Source organism: Bison bison, unplaced genomic scaffold (assembly GCF_000754665.1).
Source record: "Bison bison bison isolate TAMUID 2011002044 unplaced genomic scaffold, Bison_UMD1.0 scf7180017864527, whole genome shotgun sequence".
NCBI lineage: Eukaryota > Metazoa > Chordata > Mammalia > Artiodactyla > Bovidae > Bison > Bison bison.
The window spans coordinates 2,043,996-2,049,600 of NW_011495078.1; the positions used below are offsets into that span (position 1 = coordinate 2,043,996).

At 51.5% G+C, this 5,605-nt stretch overlaps 1 long non-coding RNA gene across 1 annotated transcript in view; it reads left to right on the forward strand.

The window, feature by feature from the left end:
- The window catches only part of LOC104982135, a 12,254-nt gene that overhangs the window by 2,045 nt on the left and 4,604 nt on the right, over nucleotides 1-5,605 (forward strand). Inside the window, exon 2 of the long non-coding RNA XR_824470.1 lies at nucleotides 4,589-4,669. This is a non-coding gene — a long non-coding RNA (uncharacterized LOC104982135). The remainder of the gene's footprint in view (nucleotides 1-4,588; nucleotides 4,670-5,605) is intronic.

Genomic DNA, 5,605 nt, shown 5'->3' on the forward strand with positions numbered 1-5,605 from the left:
GGGCCCCCAGTTTCTTGACCAGTGGCCACTGTCCATGAGAGTCAAGGCTGAGGGTGACCTGGAGCAAAGCTGGCGACCCATACAGGAGGCAGGCGAGTGTGGCACATGGAAGGAGCCCAGACCCCAGCTCCCCCGCTCTCGTCAGCCAAATTCCAGCGGGCGCCGCCGCCAGCAGAGCCGCCAGACACGGCGAGGGTGCTTCTGACGCTGGCCTCGTCTGCCCCCTCATGTTAGAGGGCTGGGTGCCTGGACCGCAGCTGTTCTGGGAGAAGTCCATGGGGAACTGGCGTTGGGGCAGGACGTTAGACGGTGCAGGGAGGGCATAGACGGTTTGCGAGAGGAAACCAAAGCCTTAGTGTGGTCACCTAGGAGCATGAAGGGACAGCTCCGAGAAGGGCAGGGCAGCCTTGGGCAGTGGCACTTGGGTGCAGACGGGGTCTCCCGGGCTCGGGAGGAGCCTCCTGGCTGGAGCAGGAACAGAAGGAAGTTGTGAGCGGGGCAGAGGACCGTCACTCTCAGCAGTGACCGCGACAGTGCCTCTGAACAGAGACATGTCCCCGCCATGTGCTCTTGGCCACAGGCAGGCCGTGTCCAGCTATTTATAAACGGAAGTGGGTTGCCACGGTAACCCTGAGTGTGCGTGCACACGCGGCGGCGCGTCTGGGAAACAATACCTCGGGCCAAACCAGGACGATGCAAGCGTTTAGTCCAGTCTCCTTTGTGAGACTTACACAAAACAAACTTGCAGCAGCAATACAGATGGCTTCCTGTTCCCCCTTTCCACGGCGCTGCCCGCTGTGGACGGCTCACGCAACCCGACACAACCGCGAAAACCAGGGCGGCACTGCTGACGCATCGCAGTCAGGCGGCCTACAGACCCACGTCCAAGCTAGCCAGTTATCTCACCAGTTTTTTTTTTTTCCTGGCTCCAGGATCCATCCAGGATTCCGCATTGTCTTTATCTCTCAGGTCACTTTTAGTCTCTTCCAACCTGGGAAGTTTCCTGATCTGTCCTTCACAGCCTTGAAGACAGTGCAGGCTAGTTCTTTCATAGAATCTCTTTCCATTTGAGTTTGTCTCACATTTTCCCATGACTAAATTCAGGTTATGCGTTTGGGACAAAAATGTGAAAGACATGATGCAAATATATCTCTTTGTCAGGGAAGTTTACTTCATTGCTGGTTTAAGGTGGTGGATATCTGATTTCTCCATAATCAGGTTAAAAGTTTTTGCATGTGTAAATATACCTTGTGGGGAGATACTTTCAGATTCTGAAAATATCTTTCTTTCTTTCTCATCTTATTTTCACCTACTGATCTAGCACCCTTGCAAAAATAACCACTGTTTTTGTTGTCTACTCTCAACTCTTTGAGACCCCATGGACTGCAGCACACCAGGCTTCCCTGTCCTTCACCATCTCCCAGAGACATCCATCCTCTGTCGTCCCCTTCTCCTCCTGCCCTCAATCTTTCCCAGCATCAGGGTCTTTTCCAATGAATTGGCACTTCGCATCCGGTGGCCAAAGTACTGGAGTTTCAGCTTCAGCATCAGTCCTTCCAATGAATATTCAGGACTGATTTCTTTTAGGACTGACTGGTTGGATCTCCTTGCAGTCCAAGGGACTCTCAAGAGTCTTCTCCAACACCACAGTTCAAAAGCATCAATTTTTCGGTGCTCAGCCTTCTTTTCGGTCCAACTCTCACATCCATACACGACTACTGGAAAAACCATAGCTTTGACAGTTTGGACCCATGTCGGCAAAGTGGTGTCTCTGCTTTTTAATACACTGGCTAGGTGTGTCATAGCTTTCCTTGCAAGGAGCAAGCGTCTTTTAATTCCATGACTGCAGTCACCATCTGCAGTGATTTTGGAGCCCAAGAAAATAAAGTCTGTCACTGTTCCCGTTGTCTCCCCATCTATTTGCCAAAAGGTCAGTTCCTGTTTCCGACGTTCCTTCCGCACGGATTGGTTAGGATTCTACTGTAAGGAAGGACGCTCTTTCTCCTCCCTTTATTCATTGTTTATCCCACTGTGTGTTTACATCTCCATGAACTTACTAACCACTGATACTGATAGCGGGCAATAAGCCATCAATGTTTACTTCCTCAGGCTCTCAGACTTGGTTCCCAGGAGCTCGTCGTGCTGTCCTCCCTTGGGAGCACCTTCTAGCTTTCTGGGGACACAAGAAGCCTCAGGCCGCTCCCTCACTTGCCCTGGCCCCACCCCAGGACCTCCCACGTCTCCAAGGAGCCCTGATTCCTCGTCCCGGAGGATGGTGGTTAGACGTGTTCCCCGCTCCTGACCCGTCGTCGTTTCCAGGCCCTCCCCGCAGACAGGGCTGGGAAGATTTGGGTGTGCCGATCCGTCTGTTCAGATGTCAGACTCCATGAGTTCAGACTGACCCCACCTGACCTTCGGGCTCACCTGAGCCGCCTCCTCTTTTTTTTTTTTTTGCCTTTATAATTTTTTTTTAATTTTTTTAACACCAAAAACATTTTATATTGGAGTATAGCCAATGAATAAGGTTGTGGTAGTTTGAGGTGGACAGCAAAGGGACTCAGCCATGCATTGACATGTATCTATTCTGCCCCAAACTCCCATTCAAGCTGCCACATAACATTGAGCAGAGTTCCCTGTGCTATGCAATAGGTGTTTGCTGGTTATCCATTTTAAATAGAGCAGTGTGTACATGACTTTCCCAAAGTCCCTAACTATCCCTTCCCTCCAGTCCTCCTCTCCTCTTCACTGAGAGAAACCCGACTCCCAGACGCCACTAGGGCGGATCCCCTGACCCAGTTCTGGAATCCCAAGAAACAGGTGAGACTTCCTGGTGGATACCCACCCCTGCGGAAAACAGAGCTGCTGTCAGACCAGAGTCGTGTCCAGCCTCTCGTTCTCAGCATTGCCGTGTACAGTGGCGTCCTGCTCGCCAAAGCTCCTTGTTAGTTCTTTCCTTCCCACGCCCTTCCATGCGTGCCTTCTCTGTGTGTGCCAAGTCACTTCAGTCTTGTCTGACTCTTTCTGACCCCATGGACTGTAGCCCGCCAGGCTTCTCTGTCCCTCAGATTCTCCAGGCAAGAATACTGGAGTGGGCTGCCACACCCTTCTCCAGGGGATCTTCCCGACCCAGGAATCTAACCCACGTCTCTTATATCTCCTGCATTAGCAGGCATGTTCTTTACCACCTGGGAAGCCCGCTCTTCCATGGGGCTCTCTTACTCATCTGTAATTCCATTTGGGGCTTAGATTCCATTCTGGGTCCCTCCCCATCATGGCTGATTTTACAGATTTATTTTGGAGCCTGTAAAACATGTTGTTTAGTTGCTAAGTTGTGTCTGACTCTTTTGTGACCCTATGGACTGTAGCCCACCAGGCTCTGTCCATGGGATTTCCCAGGTAAGAATCCTGAAGTGGTTGCCATTTCCTTCTCCAGATCTTCCTGACCCAGGCATGGAAGCCGTATCTCCTGCATCGGCAGGCAGGTTCTTTTCCACTGAGCCACCTGGGAAGCCTTTGTGTGAAACATGACCCTGGCTCTAACAGAAAACATCAAACACCAGGAGTCTAACCCTCAATCCTCAAACACATTCCCACCCGCTTCTTTCCACCTGCTCCTTCTTGCCTCCTGCTGCAACCAGCCTCACCCCTTTCTGGCTTGTCCTTTCTGCATTTTCTTCGACACAAAGGAACAAGTGCATGCAAATGCTCCTTTTCTGGGTACAAGATTATTCTGTTTATTGTTTTACATCTTTTTTTCTCCAATTGAAATACAGTTGACATACAATATCATGTTAGTTTCAAGTGTGCTACATAGCGGCTTGACATTTGCATACATTATGAAATGATCGTCAAGATAAGTCTATTAACCATCTGTCCCTAAACAGGTATTACAGTATTATTATGCACATTCCTTATGCTGTTTATTACAGCCCCGAGGCTTAATTATATTATAACCGGAGGTGTGCACTTCTCAATCCCCTTCAACTATTTTGCCAGCTCCCCTCTCCTCTGGCAATCCCTCCCTCGCTCTTTGTATCGATGAGTCCGTCTTCATTTTGCTATGTTTGCTTTGTTTTTTTTAGGTTTGACATGTAAATGAGATCATACAATATTTATCTTTTCTCCATCTGACTTATTTCACTTAGCATAATACCGTTGTAGTGCCTGTCTTCTCATCCAGTGTGCTTTAAGCCACTTTATTAGCTATGATCATGTAAGTTTTCTCATAACCTCTTCTTTCTCACATGAAAGCTAGCACCCGGGAGACATTTCACACTTTCCCTTCTTTTAACCCAGCAGCACACGCTGTAACGTGCTTTATGTCTGTTTGTAGGAAGCGTCCTCACTGTTTATCTTTTTTACAGCTGCATAGTTATCCACCGGAGGACACAATGTAGGTGATTCAAACACCCTTCAATGCATGGGTATTCAGCCTCTTTCCAACATTTTGCAAACAATGCTGAGATGGATAACTGATGCACACGTATTTCCATATTGTCAGGAGGCATCCTTCAGGGTAGATAGCAACTGTGGAATTAAATCACATTGTGCATCAAATCTTGATCACTGTGCTTACTTTTTCCTACAGATGAGGACAAAGAAATACTTTATCAGATTAAAAGCCTAGCAGCTCTGGAAAGAATCATTGAAAGTCTCCGTAAATCTTTAGGTAAAGGGAACCAGGGGCCCACCATGGCGATAGATGAGTGTGGGGGATCGGTCCTTGAGCTGGGGCTGTCCCCCTGGTGAGACGGGAGGTACCGCACCCACTGCAGGGACCAGCGTGAGCCGTGAGCAGATCTGGACAAGCAGGTGACTCTATCCTGAGGGGACCCTGTGAGCCCTACTCACGAGTCCACAGTCCAGGAGTCACGGGGCCACCAGCAGGCTCCCCGCACTTCTTGGCTGAACTGAACAAGGCCGAGCCGCTTTTCCAGGAGTGATGGGGAGGAGGGCTTCACACAGCCCCGTGTCGCCGTGACCAGGCCCAGGGAGGTCCCACCCCCCGCCCCGGGCAGACACGCCCCTCTCCGCAGGCGCCTCCCCATGGGGGCCGGCCTCCCGTCCCTCCTGGGCCGCAGTGTACTCACTGCTGAAGTCGCCCACGCCGTCCCCCTCCGCTTCTGCCTCCGGCCCCACGCTTGTCCCTGGAACTCTCGAGAACACCTCCGAGCCTCTCCTAGGCTGGCCTCGCGGCCTCCTTTCCTCTCTGAGTCAGACCTGGCCGCCAGGCTGAAGGTTCCAAGCAACTTCTGCAGCATCACACACGCCGTGCACCCGCCCGGATTCAACCTTATCTCACGTGGACCGAGCACGTGCCCCGCGCCAGGCGCTGAGCTTAGATCCCGGGATTTATTTGACCCCTACCCCGCCCCCCCTCCCGCGCCCCGCCCCCCCGCGCCCACCCCCCGCCCCCGAACGGCTTTCCGGTGGCTCAGTGGTAAGAATCAGCCTGCAAAGCAGGAGACGCAGGAGACGTGGGTTCGATCCGAGTCAGAAAGATCCCCTGGAAGGGGGCATGGCCACCCACTCCAGTATTCTTGCCTGGGAAATGTCATAAACAGAGGAGCCGGGTGGGCTACAGTCCATAGGGCTACAAAGAGTC